We start from the raw sequence: 24,245 nt of genomic DNA on the forward strand, positions 1-24,245 counted from the left end.
GGTGGAAAAACCAGGGAGGGGTGGGGGGGAGGGGCGGAGTGAGGAAGCTTTGGATCCAGACCTGGCTTTGGATCTGGGTCCAGCCTTCTGCAGGATGAGGGAGGGGGTAAGTGCGAAGGCACTCAGCGGTGGCAGGCAGCCTCGGTGACAGAAAATGCCTTGGCAGACCCTCTTCTCAGCTCTCCCCTCTGGTGTCAAGCTGGGCTTTGGTTTCCTTTTATCAAGGTAGCATCTCAGCAGTTACGCTAGTTGTAGGGAGGACTTCTGGCTTGCCTTGGGGCTTAACATTGTGTCTGACTCCAAAGGGTAATTTAAGGCCCTTGACAGAATTCTGAAAATCCCCGGGGGAGAACTACTTTTGGTCCTATCTGCAGAAAGCTGTGAGCCCAAGGTCACAGCCAAGGTCACGCCTTATCTGCACACAGGGTCCCCATGATTTAGGAGACCTTCAGCTCTCTGAGGGCCAGCTTTGGACTCCAGTTAGTACTCTCATAGAGCGTGGGAGCTTGAAGTCCCATCAGTTGTTTTGCTTTACCTCTTCATTTTATGGATGAGTAAACTGAGGCCCAGAAAGGGGATGTAAGTTTCACTGTGGGCTTTTTAAGTAGCTGAGTCAGTTGGAGGGGGGCCTCCCCTATCCATCTAGGTTTCCATTTGGAAATTGCAGTGCCCTTGCCCAGATTTGCAGGGAAGCTAAAGCTTGTCTATTTTTAATGCCAAATAACTGCCTCTTATCCTGTAAAACATGGCACTTCTGACCGCTCTATATTTGGATGGAGAGGTTTATTTTTGCTGGAGTGTGGTAGAAGCGGGGCCTGGTGCCACATCCGGATGTTATTGTACATTTCACGTGCTGGGTTATAGTCGAGCCTGTTAAGCAGCTCCTATGGGGAACACAGGGAATTAGTAGGTGATTGGTGATGGTAATGTCTTTCAAGTCATCTGCTGCTACTTTGGGTAAGGCTACCCTCAGTTGTCCAGGCCGGAAACCTGAGAGCTCACCCTTGTCCCCGCCTCTCCCTCCCTTTCTCCCACCGATCCCCCCAGAAGAAGTCCCAGGAGATGTTAAAGGCACAGGTGCCCAAGTTTGAACCCAGGCCCTGCTGCGTACCAGCTAAGTGGCATTGGGCAGGTCATAGAGTCTTTCTGTGCCTCAGTTTCCTCATCTGTAAAATGAGAATAGTACCGCATAAGGTTGTTGTGAGCATAAAACATGGGAATACATATAAGAGGCTTATGGAAGTGCTTGGTACATACTAAGTTTTCTATAAATGTTAGCTGTTAATATTGATAATATTATTCCTTTTATTATTCTCTGTAGGCAGCTGATCAATAAGCTCTGAGCATTCTTGCTCAGAAAGGTCTCTGGCACCAATTTTCTTACTATCTCTGCCACATCGCCTTAATATATGTCTGTCTAGACAACTGCAGAGTTCCCTAACTAGTCTCTTTTCTGTTTGCATCCCTCCATCCTTCCGTGCTGCCAAGGGATCTCCCTCCCTTCCTTCCTTCCTTCCTTCCTTCCTTCCTTCCTTCCTTCCTTCCTTTTAAATTCAAGTTAGTTAGCATGCAGTGCAATATTGTTTTCAGGAGAATTCAGTGATTCATCACTTACATGCAACACCCAGTGCTCATCACAGCAAGTACCCTCCTTAATACCCTTCACCTATTCACCCTTCCCCCACCCCCACCCTCCATCAACTGTTAGTTTGTTCTGTCTTTAAGAGTCTCTTGTTGGGGTGCCTGGGTGGCTTAGTCGGTTGAGCGTCCGACTTCGGCTCAGGTCACGATCTCGCGGTCCGTGAGTTCGAGGCCCGCGTCGGGCTCTGGGCTGATGGCTCGGAGCCTGGAGCCTGCTTCCGATTCTGTGTCTCCCTCTCTCTCTGCCCCTCCCCTGTTCATGCTCTGTCTCAAAAATAAATAAAAAACGTTAAAAAAAAAATTTAAGAGTCTCTTGTGGGGCGGGCCTGGGTGGCTCAGTCGGTTAAGCAGCCGACTTCGGCTCAAGTCATGATCTCGCGGTCTGTGAGTTCGAGCCCCGCGTCGGGCTCTGTGCTGACAGCTCAGAGCCTGGAGCCTGTTTCAGATTCTCTGTCTCCCTCTCTCTGGCCCTCCCCCGTTCATGCTCTGTCTCTCTCTGTCTCAAAAATAAATAAACGTTAAAAAAAAAATTAAAAAAAAAAAAAGAGTCTCTTGTGGTTTACCCAGGGGATCTTTCTGAAAGACAGACCCAGTCCCATTACCCCCTACTGGAAAACTTGCTCTACTGGATCAAGTCCACGTTCCCTGGCCTGCCTCTCCAGCTACTCCCTTGTAATATCAGTCTGTATTTGTATTCAGCACAACCAACTATCCCGAAATTTAGCAGTGTTAACACCACAGGCATTTATAATTTCACGGTTTCTGTGAAATTATTCCCTCCTGTCAGGGATTCAGGAGTGTAGCCCGAGGTGGGGTGGCAGTGTGTTGAGAAGCTATTATTAAGGTGGGGATTCCTGAATCCTGTGGCACCTATTTAAATTTTTTTTAATGTTTTTTTTTTTTTTGTTTGTTTTGTTTTTTTTGAGAGAGAGAGACAGAGTGCAAACAGGGGAAGGGCAGAGAGAGGGAGACACAGAATCTGAAGCAGGCTCCAGGCTCTGAGCTGTCAGCACAGAGCCCGACATGGGGCTCGAACTCACAAGCCATGAGATCGTGACCCGAGACGAAGTCAGACGCTTAACGGACTGAGCCACCCAGGCGCCCCTTTGGGGCACCACTTAATTTACATGAAGTCAACTGTACAAGCCCTGGTGGAGGTGGGGAGAGCAAGAGAAATGTATGTAGTGATATAGGGCTCCAGATGGGTCTCCTGCCCTCTACTCAGTGAACACGTGCCTGGAGTGAGTGTGACATGGGCACGTGCATGACAGCCCTTTCCTGGCCTCATATCACACCAGCATCTTATCATACTGGAAGGTAAAATTTTCTGGTCCAGGATAGCCCTAAATGTCAATGGTTTCCTCCATTGCTCAAACTGAGGCAACAGGACTCTCTTCCAACCTGAAGGAAAAATGGGCTGTCTGGAATTTCCCGAGAAATGACGTGTCTGCTTGTTGTCCTTCATGGGTGTCTGAATGGGTTTCCAAGGGCATTTTCTACCTTGTGTGATTTTTGCCTTTAGAACCAGTTCCTGTGGAAAAGGAGACTCAATCGGACCATTCAACCCAGCCACCCTGCCCTCAATTCCCTACTTCCTACGAGACATTTTTGCCCACCTAACTGGACAGGCTCAATGTGGAATTAGAATTGCAATGGGAATTACCCTAAAGAGTAAGTGATATATGTGGTATCCTGTCTGTCTGCTGCTTTTGCTGCCGTTCAAAGGCCCCCGGTTCCATGCTACCTGCAGGTGGGTCTGTCACTAGCATATGAAATAATGTCAAGTCCTACTCATGAGAGAAGACAAGGTCCGTTAAGTGACTCCACAGTACCGTCTGAGCCCCTCACCATGAGTGGGACCCCACTCCAAGCCCATGCACAGATTCAAAAGAAACAGGCCACGTGATCCCTGCCCTCAAAATTATATCTTAGGGGCACCTGGGTGGCTCAGTCATGATCTCATGGTTCATGAGTTCGAGCCCCACATCGGACTCTGTGCTGACAGCTCAGAGCCTGCAGCCTCTTCAGATTCTGTGTCTTTCTCTCTTTCTCTGCCCCTCCCCTGCTCACACTCTGTCTCTCTCTGTCTCTCAAAAATAAATAAACATTAAACAAAATTTTTTTAAGTAAAAAAAAAAATGATATCTTAAAAGAAACCCAGTTGCTATGAAGCAATGGAAACACTACCTGACTAGGTTTAAGTAGACTGGATTTGTAAGCTGTTTCTGTCCGTAACTGCCTGAATTACTTTGGGCGAGGACATTCACCCCTCTGGCCCTTGGTGTCCTCATCTATAACTCGGGGTAGGCCCAGACTGTGTATCTATGACCCCTCCAGCACGTTACTCAGCAGTTTCTTTGTTGGATCTTGAACTCTTTTGAGATTCTGCTGAAACTATATAGGAATCTTCTCCTTGGGTGATGGCACAGAATATACGGACCCAAGAATTTAAGATTTCGGGAAATTTACCGAGTCTCTTTAGCTGTCACTTGGTCCCCGGGTTTAAGGACTATCGTTGCACCGCAAAGGAAAATCAAAGGAACAAGTACTGCAGAAGCCTAGAAACCAAATGAGCCCTTTCCTCATTCTGTTCCTGACTTTGCTCATAACACACGAAGTCACCTCTACCTCATGTACCTTTCACCCTCGGGAGCATTGTGAAGGAGGGCAGGGCAATTCCTGGAGGCACTCATATTTATTGTGCCGCATTCTTGGTTTCAGAGATGCACCCTTCTCCAACAGCACGCTCGGAGACTAAAGCTGTGACAACGGGCTGGCCTTTTGGAGGCCACAACCCCAGCCCAGACAGGGTGTCCGTGGCCACCATTGTCTTTGCAACCCTTCTAGCTTATCCAGCTTGAAGGAGGGCAATGGGCCTGCGTGCCTTTCCATAAACTCAGGGAGGAAAGGGGCTTCTGACTCAGATGTTCATGCTGAATGAGCTGGTAGGAAGCAATCAGACGTTGAAGGTGAAGGAGAACATGGCCTGTGGCTGTGGGACACCCAGAAGCTGTCAAGGGCAAAGGCCTGAGAGCTCTCTATGCCCCAGATAAAAGGTTCTTGCTTTTCACCTGAGTGAGCCCAGGGTTCTGCTCAGTGATTCCATCTTTGAAGTGGTGAGGGTTCAGTGCCTGGTGGCAACCTCATTTCTAACACATCATTACATTTGCCAAGTGCCCTTGAGCATGGGGTATAAACTCCCTAGATACTGTACGTACACTCACACACACACACACACACACACACACAAACACACATACACACTCAAGTGGGCTGGGTACTGTTTTAAATTGCAACCACACAAAAACCCATTAGCCCCCAAATCTGATAGATGGCACCTTGGGCCAGTGAACCCCTTGCCTGAGCCCTAGGGTTTGGTGCTACTTCAATATGCAGCTGCTTGTTGCCATTTCAGACACAGAACTTCAGCGATTCTCTCCTTGAAACGTAGAGAAGAGCCGGTGGCATTTCATGGACTGGAGAAATGAAATCCACCTGGAAGACTGGATTTCATACCATTAGGACCACCTTGTGCCACTGGCAATCACCGTTAACCTGTTACCACCATCACCATTTTCTTGACTCCCAGTGGGCATTGGTATGTGAATGGCTCTGTGCATGTCTAGATAGATTAAAGGCTCCTGGTGGCAGGAACTGGTCTGTCTCATTCACCACAATAGCCTCACTATCCAGCGAACACCTTGACATTTGCAAGGTGGTCAGAGATCTTTGTGGAAGGAAGGAGAGTGGAATAACAACCCGAGGAATGAGCTGAGTACCACTGTGGTGTTCAACAAGATAGGCCATCCACCGCCATATTTATTTCTGAACTCCCACGGGCCCAGGCTGTGGGTGGCAAAATCAGCTTTGTTTCCTTTTCCTCCCCCAGCCAAAGTCTGGAAGTCAGATTCTGCCGACTTTTTTTTTTTTTTTCAATTTTTTAATGTTTATTCATTTTTGAGAGAGAGAGACAAAGTGTGACTGGGGGAGGGGCACAGAGAGAAGGAGACACAGAATCGGAAGCAGGCTCCAGGCTCTGAGCTGTCAGCACAGAGCCCAACGCGGGGCTCAAACCCACGAACTGTAAGATCATGACCTGAGCCGAAGTCGGATGCTAAACCGAGCCACCCAGGCGCCCCAGATTCAGCCGACTTTCAAGAAAATTGCCTTGCTCACTTCAGTAAGATTTGAAGCAGCAATTTCTGGGCCGGGGCAGGATAGGGGAAAGTGCACCCTGACACTGTGCCAGGTGGGCCATGAGTAGTGTGGCACGGTGGACCAGGCAGGGGGCCACCTGCCTTGCTCAGTGTTGGCCTCGAACAGAGCCCAAGCTCACTAAATGTCCGTGGGTCCCCAGCACCTTGGTGCCAATGATGCTGCCAATGGCTGCTGGTGCCTGAGGGTGCAGCCGGGGTGGACTGAGTCAGCAGCCTGCCAGTTTCCCTCTGGCAGTGCTCTGCCAGCCACAACCCTCCCCTTCCTGAAAAGGGGCCATGAGGGGGAGATGTGGTCTAGGCTGCCCTGGTTCTCTTCTCCCGCTCACCCCAGCCATCCAGGATGGGAAGGGGAGGGGCTTCGAGGGGCATGGGCACAGGAACAGCCTGCCTTGTTTAGATGTGAGAACTCCGGGGAAGTTCTATTGGGTAATCTATCAAAAACGCCCCCTCGGACATTGCTCTTGCTTCCAGTGGCTTCGGCCTGTCTCATCCCAACAGGAACATGGGTGTCCCTTTGCAAGCCACAGAAACTCCAGTTTCTGTTGAAGTTCTCTGTTCTACCACGAGGCAGGGACAGAAGCTCCCCTAGGAAGCCTCGAAGCCTGACACAAAGAGGGAGCCTCCCTCCAGTGGTCTCCTCTCAGACCCTTGAAACCTGTGTCAGCGCTCTTTCCCGCTCCCCCTGTGTGTAGCCTCAGGACTGCCAATCGCTCCCTCCCCGCACACAAAGACTTCTCTGTTTCTGGCCAGGCTGGAGTCACATGCTTTCACTCTTAACCCCAGAGCTTTAAAACTAAACACCCACCCTCTTTGGCCCCAGATGACCCTGTTTACGTCTGCTGAGCCAATGGCAAACAGCAACAGTAGTGAAAACTTCTGTCGGGAGAGACTTCTTGACTATTGGTGTGAGAGGACAAATCTTCACTTTGTATAACGTGAGGACTTTGAGAAGTTTTGGGAAATGACTTAGAGGAAAAAAAAACACAAGAAAGCCAGCAGCCTGCCCCAGCTCCTCTGTTTTCTAAAGCGTCTCTTCCCAGAGACCTCGGGGGCTCAGGATACAGCTCGAAATAAACAGAAAATGTGAGCAGAGTTTTCACGGCTGAGGGGAAAGACAGTCTAGATTTTCTTTTTGCGATCCTACTTTGTTTAACCCTTAAGAAGGATATTTTTATGAAGGATATTCTCTTTGCTCCATATCACCAAAGATATGAAAGAAAGATTCCCTTCCTTGGTTTAGGGGAGTAACCTGTGAAACTATGGAGGCTTCTGGAGAGGAGGTCTGGATTGATCCATTTCAAAGTTGTGGGTCAGAAGCACTTGCATTTCTGTTTTCCCCTAGAGATTCCTTTCTTTCAGTCTATGCCGTAGCCCATGTTAGCTGCGAAGGAAGTCAAGTTTCCTTTGATTGTTCTTACTCTGATCAAAGTGGTAGAAGCTGAAGGGAAAATACCAGTGCCCAAGAGTGCTGGTAACATTGGAGACTCCAGATTAGGTCGTGGAGGGGGGTGGAGCCAAGCAAGCCCGGTCCATATCCTTGGGGGTGGGGGAGGGGTGTCAGTGAAATTCTCTCGGCAGGAATGGCAAATAAATTTCATTCATAGTGATGATACTGAGAAAGTGGCAGCCAGCTGTGTTAAGAAGGATTCTCATGCTACGTCTAGGCTTAGCAGAAAAGAGAGCTATGACCAATGAGCCATGTCTGCCGGGCACAGGGAGGAGGAAATGACAACACGTATTTGCTATCCCCAACCTTCCTGACGCGCTCTCAGAAAGTTACATTATTGTACATATGCAAAGATAAGTAGCAAAACGGACAGGACGAAATGGTGGACAGTTACAGAGAAGGGGTAACTACCGCAGAGACAGGGGTGCTCAGGAAACACTGTATTGAGTCCTGCATGTTGGGTGGGCCCATGACAATGAAATATGAATGAGCAGTGAAATATAAGCAAAAATGTTGTGTGTCACCTCCAAACTGGGGCAGAAAATGCCCTCGTGCCATTCTTTATTCTCTCTTCCACGTCCAGCGATATTGTTCCAGATAGTATAGCTATAACATGGTGCAACCTGTCACCCTGGGCCTCCAAGGACTATGTGGAGTGGAGCCCCTAGCCCACTTGGGGGCTTGGAATGAACACCCAGTATAAGACAGAAATAAACTTCTCTGTTGTCCATTGGAATTTCTGAGTTACTTAGTTACTGCAATATACCCTGCCCTGTCCTGGCTAGCGTAGTTACCAGTGAGAACAATTTTCTCTTTTCTTTTTCTTTTTTCATTGTCTTCCCATACTGGAGATCACTATTTACAAAAATGAATAAAATGAGGGGCGCCTGGGTGGCTCAGTAGGTTAAGCATCAGACTCTTGATTTCAGCTCAGGCCATGATCTCCAGGTGGGCACGGCACAGGGCATGGAACCTGCTTAAGATTCTCTCTCCCTTGCCCTCTGCCCCTCCCCTCCTTGCGCTCATGTGGATACTCCCCCCACCTCTCTCTCTCTCTCTCTCAAAAACAAAAAAATTGAAATTAAATGAAAGAAACTTGATGGGGCGCCTGGGTGGCTCAGTCGGTTAAACATCCAACTTTGGCTCAGGGCATGATCTAGCAGTTTGTGAGTTCAAGCCCCATGTCGGACTCTGTGCTGACAGCTCAGAGCCAGGAGCCTGCTTTGGATTCTGTGTCTCTCCTTCTTTCTGCCCCTCCCATGCTCATGCTCTGCATCTCTCTGTCTCTCAATAATAAATAAACATTAAAAAAAATTTTTTTTAAGTGAAAGAACCTTGAAAGTCAACTCTGGTATATGTGAGAGTCGCCATTCGAAAAGTTACCATTTTTGAGGTGGAGATTCTAATCTGCGAACTAGTGAAAGTGTATAAGAAAGTAATTTGAAAGTATAAGCAAAATACAAATATAGTATGTATGTATGCATGTATGTATTTAAGAGAGTAAGAGGGGCAGAGGCAGAGAGAATCTTAAGCAGGATCTTAAGATCCCATGACCTGGGGCGCCTGGGTGGCGCAGTCGGTTAAGCGTCCGACTTCAGCCAGGTCACGATCTTGCGGTCCGTGAGTTCGAGCCCCGCGTCAGGCTCTGGGCTGATGGCTCAGAGCGTGGAGCCTGTTTCCGATTCTGTGTCTCCCTCTCTCTCTGCCCCTCCTCCGTTCATGCTCTGTCTCTCTCTGTCCCAAAAATAGATAAATGTTGAAAAAAAAATTAAAAAAAAAAAAAAAAGATCCCATGACCTGAGCCAAAATCAAGAGCCAGGTATTTAACCGACTGAGCCACCCAGGCGCCCCCCCAATATAACATATTTTAAACATAACTTCTAGGGGCGCCTGGGTGGCTCAGTCGGTTAAGCGTCTGACTTCGGCTCAGGTCATGATCTCACGGTCCATGGGTTCGAGCCCCGCGTCGGGCTCTGTGCTGACAGCTCAGAGCCTGGAGCCTGCTTCGGATTCGGTGTCTCCCTCTCTCTCTGACCCTCCCCCGTTCATGCTCTGTCTCTCTCTGTCTCAAAAATAAATAAACATTAAAAAAAAAAAATTAAAAAGGGGCGCCTGGGTGGCGCAGTCGGTTGGGCGTCCGACTTCAGCCAGGTCACGATCTCGCGGTCCGTGAGTTCGAGCCCCGCGGCAGGCTCTGGGCTGATGGCTCAGAGACTGGAGCCTGTTTCCGATTCTGTGTCTCCCTCTCTCTGCCCCTCCCCCGTTCATGCTCTGTCTCTCTCTGTCCCAAAAATAAATAATAAAACGTTGAAAAAAAAATAATAAATTAAAAAAATAAAAATAAAAAAATAAACATAACTTCTAGTATTGGTACTTACTCTCCCAGTATTACCATCACTGCCTGGGGCCAGACAGGATGGTGAGAAGGATCACTTATGAAAAGGAAAAGAAAAGGCTTCAGATTTATGAAATACTAACATTAGGGTACTCGGGCTGGAGAAACCTAGATAGAAAAGGTGAAAGAGACTGTGGCAACTTAATCAAATGTCAAAGGATTTCTTAGGAAACAATGCTGATTATCCCTAATCACAATTAACAAAGTATTGCCATGCCAGATCTATTCACCAACCTCTGCCAAAATGTTTGTACAGATGGTTCGGTTTATACACGTGTTAAACACAGGGCTTGTTGATCAGTTTTTTGATTGTCTTCTCTGCTGCTCTTCCTTATTCCCACCACAACAATTAATATTTGCACTACTGTGCAAGTGCCTGGTTTATTTTCACTCTGCTGCCGGCCGCTTTCCATCCCCATACTTCAGAAGCCTGTGCGGCATTCACTGTGATTCTAACCAACTATGGTTTTGGTTATTGTTCTTTGGCTCTATAAATCTTTGCATCTCTGATGATTTTTTTTTAGGAAACGTTCTTTTTTCTTTTCTTTCTTTAAGTAGGTTTCATGCCCAGCAGGGAGCCCAGTGTGGGGCTCAAACTCACAACCCTGAGATCAAGACCTGAGACGAGATCGAGAGTCAAATGCTCAACTGACTGAGCCCTCCAGCAACGCCAGGAAACTTTCTTATAAGTGCGATTTCTGGGAGATGGAAGGAATGCTAACTGCTCTGTTAGATAAGCCCCCACATCTCAAAGGTTTAACATAAAAAAGTTTCTTTCTCACTTGCACAGCCGTCTAGTGTGGATGTTTGGTGGGCGGCTTTCACCATGGTGATTCAGGGATCCAGGGTCCTTCCAGTTTGTCACTTGGTCCACTTGAGCGCATACCTTCAAAGCCATTACAGATGGGGAAAAAGAGGGTGGGTCGAGAAGGAACACCTGCTTCTTAGCCACGTCTATTTGGAAGTGATATATGCCACCTCCATCATTTCCATTAGTGAGTACTAGTCACATGGTCCCACCCTTACTGCAAGGGGAACTGGGGAATATAGTCCCTGCCTGGGGGTGGGCACTTCCCAGCATCACCTGCACCCTAAGGAAGGGCGCGTAATTGGCGCACAGCTAACCAACCATCTGTGGCTACAAACAGTATTCCGAGTCCATCTGCCTTAATTCTGCAGGGAAAATCCCAGGTACTGTTGGGTCACATGATTGACTAAGGTGGTTAAAATTTCACTACTTACTTGATTCCCTTCCTTCTCTTATCACTAGGCCCGGAGTTAATCACTTTGATTCTGATGGTGTGATTTTCCTGCCCTGAGTATATCTTTCCCCTTTCACTTTTACCCAGCATCTTGACAATCTTTCTTAGTGGAAATTTCCACCCTCAGTTCTCTTCCCTTTTAAGGGGCAAGACATAATTTTTGCTGACTGCCCTCATTTGCAGCTCTGGCCTTCTCCTGCCTCAGGGTGCCTTCCCCCTTTCTCCAGAGCCTCAACATACATCCCTCTGCCATTTGAGCCTTCTCCAAGGTCCTCCCTGGAAACCAGCCCTCTCTAATCTTTTTGGGATTTCAATTTTCAGAGCGTGTTCCTGCTCGCTCTGGGCTTACTGTTCACCTTGTCTCCTGACCTGCTCACAGTCTTACCTACTTAGTCCTGTCCCCAGATTCAGGGACGGTGCCCAGTTTGTCTCTGGATGGCTTCAGTGCTGACCTTCAAAGGAAGACTTGAAGCTCTGGGCTTATCCTTGGGCCCGGCAGGCTGTTCTGAAGTGAGCGGTTGTATCTGGCATGGCACCTCTCCCTCCCAGGTCCTGTGGACTCATTGTAATCGGGAGGAAAGAGGGAGAACAGGGACACAGGAGTGACATGAACTGTGTATACTTTCCTGAGCACTGCACTAGGTTTTCTGGGGCAGTTAGAATTGACCAAGTACAGTGCTGGGCGACCCTAACGCCTTGGGAGAACTGGAAAACTCCCGATCTGGGCCAGAAGTGACTGCCGCACATTCTCAGCTCAAAGGCCTCTTCTGAGAGCCCTGGGATCCAATAAGGAATAGCCTCAGCCGCTAAGCTTCATCCACAGGAAGGTAGCAGGTGCAGCAAATTCCGCTTTGTCACCGGCTCCTAGGAAGTGTTGCCCAGAAGCAAGTTGTGAACAATCCATCACCTTCTTTCAGAATTGGTGACTGCAGGTGTTCTAATGAGAGATACTAATGTTCCTCTAGTCCCTCTCTTTCTGAGCTTCGCCTTCCAAAAAGCCACTGAGAATCTAACTTCACCCAGGGCGTTGGGGAAGAGATCCCACAGCCAGGGTCGGCTGACTTCTGACCTGCCTTGTACTTCAGATGTTCCCCCCACCTGCTCTTAGGATAATCCTCACGAACAGACTTTTCTTGGTGGGGGGAGGGAGGAGGAAAGACATCAATTTCCTCGAGAGAGGTGGAGCAGGGGAGCAGCCGAGAGAAAGCTTCTCTGTCTGGAAAGGAAGCCAGAAAGGAAGACAGAGTCTCTTTGAACTTCTCCCACCAAGCTGACAGGAAAATTGCAAAAACACCATCAGACTGGATCAGGATGCAAGGGAGCAACCAGGAAGGCATGGCTGCTTTGAAGGTTCCCCGCTCTGCGTGAGGTATAGCTTCTGGAGGGGAACACCAGCTGTAGTGAGGCACAAACCTGGCTGCGTAGACAGACCCCACACTGGAAACGGGCTCTGTGTTGTTGTAGTGTTCCCGATGGGTCACCAGAGCCAGAGCAAAAGAGGGCGTAAGAAGTCGACGCTGACCAGCTCCCCTGGGGATGGGGGAGGATCAGGCAAGGACCAGATTAGGAACGCAGGGGCCTGCAGAGAGGAGAGGGAGTTAAGCAAGGACAAGGGCCATCCTGGATCCTGGAGAGACTGGGCCAGTGAGTCCCAGTAATGGCCTAGAGGGACCAGGACCGGGACGGTCAGCATTGGCCTCAAGTAGGGGGATTGGTGGGGTGTGGGTGGAACCCTCTAAGTCACTTGGGCACAGCGCAAAATGAAAATGGGGTATCCTTGTTCAAAAATTATGATGAATTTATTGTTTTTAAAACTGTTTCAGGGGTGCTGGGTGGCTCAGTCGGTTAAGCGGCCGACTTCAGCTCAGGTCACGATTTCACGGTTCACGAATTCAAGCCCCGCATCGGGCTCTGTGCTGACAGCTCAGAACCTGGAGCCTGTTTCAGATTCTGTGTCTCCCTCTCTCTCTCTGACCCTCCCCCGTTCATGCTCTGTCTCTCTCTGTCTCAAAGAGAAATAAACGTTAAAAAAAAAATTAAAAAAATAAAATAAAATAAAGCTGTTTCATTTATTTTTGAGAGAGCACGAACAGGGGAGAGGCAGAGAGAGAGGGACAGAGGATCTGAAGCGGGCTCTGCACTGACAGCAGACAGCCCGATGTGGGGCTTGAACTCACGAATCGAGAGATCATGACCTGAGCCAAAGTCGGACACTCAGTCGACTGAGCCACCCAGACACCCAAAATTATGACAAATTTAAAGATGGCAACAGCAGATATTAAACTGAGTGCAGGGCCATGTGAGGCTGGCTCAGGTCACATGCCCAAGAGGCCAGCCCGGAGTGTGAGGTACCCAGGGTGGAAGGGCTGTAAGCTCCTGTGTAAACAGACGTCACGAGGATGAGTCCAGGCCAGTAGACGTGAAGGCCAGTAGTGAGGGAGGGGGTGCGGGCGGGGTGGGGGTGGGGGAATCAAACTCCCAGAGGAGTCTTTTGGTTTTAAAAAATATGAGAAAAAATAAAGACTCTCCATTAACAACACGTTTTTAACTGTTTAACAGGCCTTCACATCTCTAAAACTATATAACAAAGGTGACAATTTTACGAGCCAAGTTATGCATAGCACATTTTATGTTCCTAAACGACCTAAGTGATTTTTGTAGGTCCTCAAAGGACACTAAAAAAGTAAGTGTAGGGGAGGAAAAGAGAATTGTACGTATTTCGATTTCTCCATCAAATAGCCATATTTCTTTCATAGAAAAGTCATTCCTCACCCCCATTCCTCGTTTTGTCCAAAACGTCCCAACGTTTCTCCTCCCTAGTCCAGACCTGTTTTGTCTGTGATGTGTCACTGTGTCGTCTGCCACGGTTCGGAGGCCACGACTCGCCAGTGTGGTTGGAGCTGGTGTCACCTGGTGGGCCACGTATTCTCCCCACCCTCAGGTGCTCAGTCCTTCCATATAGCAAACTCCCTCTGAGAACAGAGCTCACGGAAAAGGGAAAGATCTGGGCCTGGAACTTGAGGAGGGAGCCGGGAAACAGGACTAGAGGTGGCATGACAGAAAGCTGCTTGTCTTCCGCTCTCAGGGGTCTGTTTCACCTTCCCTCCCTGGGTAAGGAGGCCGGGTTGGGGGGCGGGGGTCGTACCTGCCTCCGATGCCCCCCTCCACCTGCAGCTCTCCAGCCATGGCCTCAGGGAGCAGGGGCTGTCACCCTGGGCATGTGGCCGCGTGTTTTCTCTTCTCACTGGGACTTCTCAGAGGAGTGATGTACTGACCATCCCCTAATATTTGGAGACTCTGCCCAGCGGAACGAGCTGTGTCCCCTGCTGTCAGGCCAAATCAGCAAAAACTTTGCTGAGCAAGACTGTGAGACCTTGGATCTTCTCAGAGTAGGATGAGGGGTCAACTTGAGAAGACACGAGCGCTGTTCTGTGAAGACACTATACTTCATCGCCCAGGGGAGAGTGTCCAAGGAGATTCTGGGAGCTTGAAGTAAACTTTAAAAAGCAAAGAATTTCCTTTCTCCCCAGCCAAGCCCTGCTTTGAACTGCAACATGAAGAGCTTCATAGCAGAGGGACTTGGGAGAGCTCTCAGGTTGGTTCCCCTGACACTCCCGCCCACTCCCTCTTCAGGGTGGGGTTGCTGAGGTGGAGTGCCAGTGGCCCTGAGGAGTTCCTGAGGGACAGGAAAAGAAAGGCCCACTGGGGACTCAATCTGAAGGCCAGAAATGAGCCCTGCCTCACCTGCTCTTCCTGCTGACAGACACCAACCGAGCTTAGCTACGCCCCTCATTCCTTGCCACTCCCCCCCCACCCCCACTGTCACCCTCCCCTCCCCCCCTTCACCCCCCAGTCTGTGAGGCCACATAGCAACCTGGAACAGGAAGAGGCCCTATCAGGGACAGTCCCCTGGGGAGGACCAAAGGTCAGGGCTGAGGGTCTGGGGGCCCAAGGGGCAGCCCTTCCCCACCAGCGGTGCCGGCAGCCAGCAGGAGCGGGGCCAGCGGGTGGCAGCGGCCCCAGGGGCAGGCCTCATGCCCTCATGGCCAGGGTGACTGAATCTGCCAGCTGTGGGGCCCGCCCGTGCCAAGTCTGCCCTGGCTCCGTCTAGTCGTAATCGATGCTGGCGCCAGGCCAGGCCCCCTGCCAGCTCCGGTCACACTCGGCTAACGCGAGAGGCCCAGCCCATTAACTCCTCGCCAAGGCCCATTGTCTGGGTCCCTGCCCAGTGGTTTATTTACGTGGTTTATTTACTCCCAGGGCTGGACGGCTGGGGTTGGGAGAAGGGGAGGGCAGGGGGGAGTGGGGCTGGAGGCCGCTGGCGGGGAGGGGCCAGCCATGGAGCCCAGTGGGCCTGGTGGACAGGACGGCGGCATCTAGAGCCCCAGGGCAGGTCACACTGAGGAGGGTGGTTTTTTGGTGTGTGTGTGTGTGTGTGTGTTTTTTTTCAAGCCACATCAAAGATTCCCTGTAAAGGCAGAGACAGACAGATGCTTTAGACAACTGGATGGATCCTTAACTCCCAGACAGTGGCCTTCCAATCCTCTCAAAGAAGTTCTAACATTATATACCCTCTTGTATTAAGTTGTCATCTGAACTTTTTCATCACAAGTTTAAATAGTTCCAAAGGATATGATTTCTGGTATTTTATAAGCATTGTTTTCTTTCACTTTCTATGTGCCTTTATTTGACTATGTGCCAGTCATTATGAAAATTCAAAGACAAATGAATATTGATATTTTTATTTTATTTTATTTCATTTTATTTTATTTTATTTTTAATTTTTTTTTTCCAACGTTTATTTATTTTTGGGACAGAGAGAGACAGAGCATGAACGGGGGAGGGGCAGAGAGAGAGGGAGACACAGAATCGGAAACAGGCTCCAGGCTCTGAGCCATCAGCCCAGAGCCTGACGCGGGGCTCGAACTCACGGACCGCGAGATCGTGACCTGGCTGAAGTCGGACGCTTAACCGACTGCGCCACCCAGGTGCCCCCATTTTATTTTATTTTTTAGAGAGGGAGAGAGAGAGAGCATGTGTGAGTGGGGAAGAGGGGCAGAGAATCTTAAGCAGGCTCCAGGCCAAGCAAGGCTCAATCCCACGACTCTGGGATCGTGACCTGAGCCGAAGTGAGAGTCAGACGCTCAACTGATTGAGCCACCCAGGCACCCGAAACATAGAAATTAAATTTTTATTGGAAATGCCTTTCTTAATGAGATGGCAGGGGTAGGTTTTCTTCCTAGTTAATGTGTGTATATGTGGACGACGATTCCTTATTGCTGGACTGAAGGTTAAGCATCTGTTTCATTCCAGTGATAGATTTAAACACTGAGCAACATTGTTCACATAAACAAACACGTAATAGAAACCAATGAGTTTTGTTACAGGGTGTCATTTAATTCTTTGAACTTCCAAATTGTATGCCTCATCTTACTATCACATCGTTTTTAATGATCTGCTGACAACTTGATGAGCATCTCCTTCCCTTTCCTTGAAAGCAAAGAATTGGAAGCCACTTGACTTGCAAAAAGACTTGTTACCCCATCCTTGGAGTCCTTCAAGTTCTCATACCTGCTCCACGATGCCATGTTCCCAGGGGGGTCACATGAGTGAGAGGTGCAGCTTCCTCTGGTAAAGCCCTGTTTCCTCTCGGTGTGAAAGAGGATGTCTGGTGTTAGGTGCCTTTTTAGGAAGATCACTTTTAGGAAAAAGCATAGAAAAATGGAGAATCAGAAAAGGGGTTCTCTTCGAGCTGTCTTGAGTCACAACTCCTGGGATACAACACCCCAACTTTATGACTCAGACTGAAAGTTGACTTGAGGACCGGAACTTACACTTTGATTCCTCTGCTAGGAGTGAGCTCAAAACCCAATAGGATTTAAATACACAGATCCCTGTGGTCACTGCTCCGGTTTTTCATGGCCCTCAGACTGTCCTTCGCAGAGCTAATTGCCCTTTAGTCCGACCTTTCTCAGGTTCATTCCTGCAACCTGCTATTTATCATTGCCCTTTATGGAAAGTCCCCCGAACTAAAGGGAGGAAAGCAGCTGGAGGCTGGGAGAGACCTTGTTCATCTGACTTAGAAACATTCATCTCTGGATCCTAGAGAGGTAGTTTCCGACCAAATGGCAAAATATTGAGAGGCATCACTCCCATCATATTTGTATATTTATAAATCATACACATGTACTACCGTCAACCCATATATTGTGTAGATTAAGCTTTATTTGAGATTTTTGCAAACATGAAGTTTATTTTATTCCCTACTCCCCATGGATTGTCTCAGGAACCTTCTTTGTAACCCGCTGCTTAAGAGCTTTCACTCAGGTTTGCTCTCAAAGCCCCAGGGGAACGTGTGGGGGAAGGGTAAGAGACAGCACTGGAACCTTTGCTCTGGCTCTCTCCAAAGCATGAAGCTCCAATATCCTCCAGCCAGTATTTACCAAGATTATGTGCCAGGCACTGTGCTCGGTTCTGAGAATACACAAGGATACAATCTCTTGTTGCACCATAGCTCAGACATAGTGAATTCTCCTGAACTATACACTTAAGAATGGTAAAGATGGAAAATTTTGCGTTATGTGGTTCTTTTCCACACACACAAAAGACACAGTCTCTGCCCTTAAAGAGATTATAGAGTAGTGAGGGAAATGGAATTCACTCGCTTGTCTATCTGGCAACTTTCAGTTAATGGAGTGCCTGCCAATCATGTTCTAGGCCCCGTGTAGGTGCTGGGGAGAAGCCTGTAAGCAAAATCAGACACAGTTAATGTCTTATGGAGCTGACAGTCCATGGCCTGGCAGGAATGTGCACCCACACTGCCCCAAACTAACTACTGGCCACACTTGGCTTTTTAAATGAATTAAAATAAAATAAAAGATAAAATTCAAACCCCCATCTCACTAGTCAAATTTCAAGTTCTTGACAGCTGTAGCCAGCTAAGTGCTACAACATTGGCCAGCATAGAGAACATTTCCAGCATTGCAGACAGCCTTAAAGCACTGAGCATTGGTCACTACAACAGACGGGGTGCACCAACAGATGGGGTGCTGATCAGGTGGGGCCCCTGTCAGTCTCTCCAGTGCCTTCGTGGCCATTTGTAAAAGCTGCTCATTCTGGGCTGGTGCAGCGCCATGCCAGGAATGAGACCTGTGGAGCAAAATGTGGTCCTGGGCCTGAGAGAGGTCAGAGTCTCGAGAACAGGGAAATGGAAATTACCATGTGGTTACCAGGTCCCCAGAGGTAAAAGACTTGGGAACTCCGAGTTGTGGTCTAATCTCCAATCCCACCAATATACCAGGCATCCTTGCTCATGCTGTTTTCTCAGCCTCTCCCCCATCTCTACACCAAGGAAATTCCCTTTAAGGTCCCAGGTAAAACACCACCTCCAGGCTCTCCAAAGCCTTTCTTGAGCCCTTTATGGGGACTAATTAGCATTTATTGAGCACATACCGCATTTGTGTGACAGGTGGGCACAGCGGGGCAGAGTCTGGTTGGGTGGGGGCACCAGATGAAGCGAGAGCCCCTAGACTTTCAGTGTGGTGGTTTTAAGTCCCCGAACCACATGAGTGGCCACGGTAGCTTCACCGTCAGCAGCACACATTTGTTAGGCAACAGAAGGCTCTGGCCCCAGGACATCGCCTCTCCTAACCTGCGACTTGTCCTAACTGTGCCTGACACATCTTTGTCCTCACCTCCTGCCTCACGTCACATATAAAAGACACGAGATTCATGGAAGGAGTCCACCCTTCCATGCCTCAGCTATCCAACCTGAGAAATGGTGAGGCTAAGCCTCACTGGAAGTCTCCAGAGATTCTCTGAACAGGCTGGAATGTAAATAACCACTTACTCAGCTTAATTCTCACAGAAGACAGAGACACGGGCAGGTCTCACTCTTCCAGGCATCAAAAAATCCACCTCTTTGCCTTCTTCTTCTTCTTCTTTTTTTTTTTTTTTTTTAATTTTTAATGTTTATTTACTTTTGAGAGAGAGAGAGAGACAGAATGTGATCAGGGGAGGGGCAGAGAGAGAGACACAGAATCTGAAAGAGGCTCCAGGCTCTGAGCTGTCAGCACAGAGCCTGACGTGGAGCTTAACCTCACAAACTGTGAGATCATGATCTGAACCACCCAGGCGCCCCGAAAATCCGCCTCTTCTGGGTGAGTTTCAGGAGGGGGAATACTGCTGCCTGAGTTCTGGAGTGATGGCGATGTATCTCAGCAAAACGCTTCCTGCAAGCATCTGGCCAGCTGCCTCCCCAAACCTGCAAAACCTTCCTGGAGTTAGACTACAATTTCTTCTCTTGTTTTTACAGTTGGGGCCTCATGTAGGGCAGCCTCAAGACTTGTCCTGGCGATGGCGATGATGCTGGGGTTGATATGGTCCAGTGAGAAGAGAATCGGCTCTGGAGTTGGGCCTGGATTCCATTCCTGATTCTGCTGTCTGTCAGCCCAGTGACCCTGGGCAAAGAACTCAACCCCTCTGAGCCCATTTTTCCATATTGGCAAAATGGACAGTAGTCCCTACTTCACAGGTTGTGGAGGGACCTGAAAGGACAATAAATCTCTAGCGTATGGTTTGAAGTTAAGGTCCTGGCTCTGTCACTTACTGGCTGTGGGACTTGAGGCAAGTTACCTAGATGTTCTGTGCCTCTATTGCCTTTTCTCTAAAGGGGGACCCTAGTAGGGACTAATTTAGAGGGTTATTGTGAGGATTACTTAATGTCTGACTCAAGGTGAGTGCTCAGTGAATGTTGGCATTTATCACCTCATGTTTCCAACAAATGAGGTAAGCAAGGTGGTGATTATTACCTTTCCCAGTGGATAAGGGAGGATCACACACATCTAGTTTGTGACAACTAGATGAGAATCTGACTCCCCCAGGAGTCCAGGCTTCAAATCAAGCCCCTGGCGAGGACCTTGTGCTGGCTGGTTCCCTGGGCTGGGCCTCAGACTCACAGAGCTGCTAGATTGTGAACAGCTCATCCCTGAGCCATGGCTGCTGGCTTCGTTCCCTTTTAGAGGGCCTGGGGAGGCTCTCCATGTCAGTCTGTGGCTTTGTCACTTGTCCCTGCTAGAGTCTTCCCCACTGCCTGTGGGAAGTTTCCTCTCCTTACTCATGCCTGAGGTTCACTTCAATGCCCAAGGGAGGCCCATGCCTAACCCCCTTGGTTGCTTGGGATTAGAGTGGCGTGGGACAGTGCAATGAGCATTCTGGTGCCAGGGAGGAGGAGGAGGAGGGCAGGCCTTGGCTCTGCATCTCAGCTATCCTGACAGCAGGAGTGTGGTGAATATAAAATGAGGTGCCCAGGAAGAATTAAGCCTTGGCTAAGTGGTGGGGAGGCTGAGACAGGAGGTCAGGGAGAGAAGGAGAGAAAGACCAAGATTTTCACAGGTGGGATGGACCTTCTTCCCTTTCCATCTCATAGGTAAGGAAAATGATGTCCATTTTGCCCACAGTTACAAAAATTTAGCCTCTCGAGTGCCCACTTAGCTTTCCTTCCAGTACCCAGTGCCCACTCACCTCCCATTCTGAACAGTTGGTATCTGGCAGGACTTCTTCCCTGAACCAACGTGGCTGCCTCACTACCACCCAAGGGCCCAGCCTGGAGGAGGAGACTAGGATGAGACCTGTTCTCCCCACCTTCCCTTGAAAGACCATCAGGATAATCCCCTCATGCCTTGCAGTTCTTGTGTTCCTGGTCACCACCAGAAGCCTTAAAATCTTGGTGACCCTCATCCTCCAGACTTTCACTCCCATATAACTCTGTAATCCCTTGATCTGATCCTATCCCCCCCATAACTGCTTCCTAGAACCCATAGCTTGCTATCAGCAAAATTTCCTCATAGGGGCGACTGAGTGGCTCAGTCAGTTAAGCATCCGACTTCAGCTCAGGTCATAATCTCACGGTTCATGGGTTCGAGCCCTGCATTGGGCTCTGTGCTGACAGCTCGGAGCCTGGAGCCTGCTTCTGATTCTGTGTCTCCCTCTCTCTCTGCCCCTCCCCCACTCATGCTCCGTCTCTCAAAAATAAATAAATGTTAAAAAAAACTTTTTTTAAATAAACATAAAAAAATCTCCCCATATACTCAACCTTCTTTCTGAAAATTCTTCCACCTTCTTGCTCTAATGGAAACCTCCCTGATCTGCAAAACAAAACTTCCTGGCAGCCACCTCTTTTTGTGTCTATTTCTTCTCCCACATCCCTCATAACAGTATGCCTAGAGGTGGGGAGTTTTCCTCCTTGCTCCTGATGGCTATTTTTAGGATTTTTCTCCTTCTTCCTCCCACTTTTTTTTTTTTTTTCTAAATTTTTTTTTTCAACGTTTATTTATTTTTGGGACAGAGAGAGACAGAGCGTGAACGGGGGAGGGGCAGAGAGAGAGGGAGACACAGAATCGGAAACAGGCTCCAGGCTCTGAGCCATCAGCCCAGAGCCTGATGCGGGGCTCGAACTCACGGACCGCGAGATCGTGACCTGGCTGAAGTCGGACTCTTAACCGACTGCGCCACCCAGGCGCCCCTCTTCCTCCCACTTTTAAAACTCCATCTTTGGGGCACTACACAGATGACCCACCCAGCGCCCACCACTCCTGTGTGGTCTGTGACCACCTCTCTCCACCAGATTCCACTCCTGTGGCCATAGCCTAGAACTGGGCACCGCTGAATCCCACTCTCTGATCACCCCCTCGTGTGTTTCAGTTCATTTCCTCAATTGTCTCTACTCTACTCTTTGTCCCCGTTGGGACCTCCATTCCACTGAACTTGCCCTCTTTCGCTGTCCCTCAGTCCCTTTATCTCCTCATGAACTTCCTCTCCAGCTGATTCTGTGGCCCGTGACAATAATCACCCCTTTGCACAAGCCCTTCCCTCTTTGACCCTTTCCCTTCAGTTGGGCTCTGCTGACACACCTCGACCTTGCTTAACCCCAAAGCCCTACCTACTCTGCACCTGCACCGAGTAGCTGAACATCACTGGGGAAAATTCTCAGCCGAGCTGACTAGCCGCACTTTACATTTCTGACCACAAACCTCAAGTGGGCACTCAGCTTGCCCAGTGATCCTATTGTGTTTCTCTACAAAATTCACTGCCCCACTTTCCAGATGAGTGTTTCACATCTTCTTCTCTCTTCTCCAACACTCAACACCTCCTCTTTGTTCCCCGCTGTTACTAACCACCTCACTTCTTATTTCACTGAGGAAATAGATGCGATGGTATGAAAAGTACCTGTTTTGTCACCATCGCTGCACCTGCCTTCCTTTCTTACAATGGGTGGCCTCCTCTCCATTTCCTCGTCAGCCCCTCCACTGTGCACCAGATTCTAATCCCTTCATTCCTCCAGGACTTCGCCCCAAATCACCCTTCTCCCACCTGTGCTCCCCAGCTGCCCCTCTCTCTCAGATCCTTCCCCTCAGGGTATCAGCGTGCTGTCACCTCACACCTAAAAAAAACAAACTCTCCTCTGACCCTCTTTAGCTACTGCCCCATTTCCTTCCTCTGCACATCCTCACCCCCATGCCCACTTAGCCCACCCCAGCTAAGCTTTTGTCTCTGTCACTCCATTGAAAGTGCACTTGGCCAACTCACCAGTGGCCTCCTTGTCAGCACATCCGAGGATCAGATCATCTTATTCAGTCCCTCAGCAACCTCTGCACCCTAGAGAAATCGCTCCTCCTATGAACCTTGGTGTCCAGCCCTCCACACTGGTCTGGCCTCCTCCTACCTCGATAACACCTCTTTCTCAAGCCCCTTCACTGGTTCTTCCTCTTCTCGTTATCTCAATTAGCACGGTGCGAGGACTTCTTCCCTACTTAGTGTCTCTCCCTGGTTAGATGCCATCTAGGTCCACGTCTTTAAGTTTTTTTGTTTTTTTTTTGAGAGAGAGAGAGAGAGAGAGAGCGGGGGAGGAGCAGAGAGAGAAGGGGACAGGGGATCTGAAGCGGGGTCGCTGACAGCAGTGGGCCCAATGTGGGCTTGAACCCACGAACCGTGAGATCATCACCTGAGCTGAAGGCAGACACTTAACCAACTAAGCCACCCAGGCGCCCCAAGGTCTGTGTCTTTAAATGCCATCAAGCTGTTGGAATCTTTAAGAGGCAATGGGGAACAGAGTAGAGAATGAAACAGCAGCTCCAGTTCTGGAGCTCTTGCCTGGCTGCGAATCCCTGCCCTGCACTGATGTGCTGTGTGACAAAGTTGTTAAATTATCCCTGGTGCCTTAGTACGATGGAGGCTTACACAGGTTCTCCCAAAAGTGGAGCCTGACACAAAGGCTTAAGTGCGAGTAGTTAATTTGGGGGGACAGGCCCAGGGAATGGAAGTGAGGAAGAGGAAGAGTGAAACATGGATAGAAGGCTGCTGATCAAAGGTGTGGGGACAAGGTGGCCCTCTCTATTGGGTGACTGTTGCTCAAACCCGCAGGATCTTCTGAGAAGCTTTGTGAAATGTCTCAGAACCTGTGGGAAGAAGGAGGGGCACTTACCCATGGGCTCCTGTCAAGTTACTCCATGGACATTAACTTCTGGGTGGCTTATGTGTCAATGTCAAGTGGGTTCCATGGACGTCCCCCGCACCATGGAGTCAGGAGGTAAGAGGCATGTCAGGGACACTGTAAAGCTGCATTTGCACGACACTGGTCAAGGCCTGTGCAAAACTGGTAACAGCAGCAGTGACTGGAAACAGAAGTGAGGCAGTAGGGGGTCTGAAGTTGTACCCAAGACATGTGGGAACAATGACAGAGCCCTCCTCATAGGGTTCCTGGCCCTTAGCATTTGGCTGTCTCTGTGGTGGTGACTCTGACCCTCACGTTGCCCCTGCCTAGTAGACATCTCGGAGGCCTATCTTGTCCAAAAGAGAGCTCTGGTTCTCTGTCCATTCCCCAATCCAAATTTTCTTCCAGTCTTCTCCACTGAAGTTTGTTTGCTTGTTCATTATTTTTATTTATTTTTGAAAGAGAGAGCACAAATGGGGGAGGGGCAGAGAGAGAGAGAGAGAGAGAGAGAGAGAGAATGCCAAGCAGGCTCTGCACTGTCAGGGCAGAGCCCGATACGGGGCTCAGACTCACGAACCATGAGATCAGGACCTGAGCCGAAATCAAGAGTCAGATGTTTAACCAACTCAGGCACCCCTTCAACTGAAGTTTAACTGGCCTGGTTTCATCTCTCTCCCTCACCTCTCACATCCAATTTATTATCAAACCATAGCTTTAAAATATACCCCAGTCTGACCTCCTCGTTAACTCTGCTCGCAAAGTCACCAGCCCAGGCCAAGTCACCATCCCCTTT

The 24,245-nt window shown here is 49.2% G+C and overlaps 2 long non-coding RNA genes across 2 annotated transcripts; one reads left to right on the plus strand and one right to left on the minus strand.

Annotated features, from left to right (window-relative positions):
* Positions 1 to 764: 764 nt before the first annotated feature.
* LOC123583181 lies at positions 765 to 12,630 on the minus strand. The gene is made up of 3 exons (XR_006704764.1): positions 10,483 to 12,630; positions 1,112 to 1,166; positions 765 to 884 (listed from the first exon to the last, which is right to left on the minus strand). It is a non-coding gene; the product is annotated as an uncharacterized LOC123583181 (long non-coding RNA).
* An 830-nt stretch (positions 12,631 to 13,460) lies between these two features.
* LOC123582184 lies at positions 13,461 to 19,549 on the plus strand. The gene is made up of 2 exons (XR_006704268.1): positions 13,461 to 14,557; positions 19,277 to 19,549. It is a non-coding gene; the product is annotated as an uncharacterized LOC123582184 (long non-coding RNA).
* The last annotated feature ends 4,696 nt before the right edge of the window (positions 19,550 to 24,245 follow it).

Source organism: Leopardus geoffroyi, chromosome B3 (assembly GCF_018350155.1).
Source record: "Leopardus geoffroyi isolate Oge1 chromosome B3, O.geoffroyi_Oge1_pat1.0, whole genome shotgun sequence".
In the NCBI taxonomy this organism is placed as follows: Eukaryota; Metazoa; Chordata; class Mammalia; order Carnivora; family Felidae; genus Leopardus; species Leopardus geoffroyi.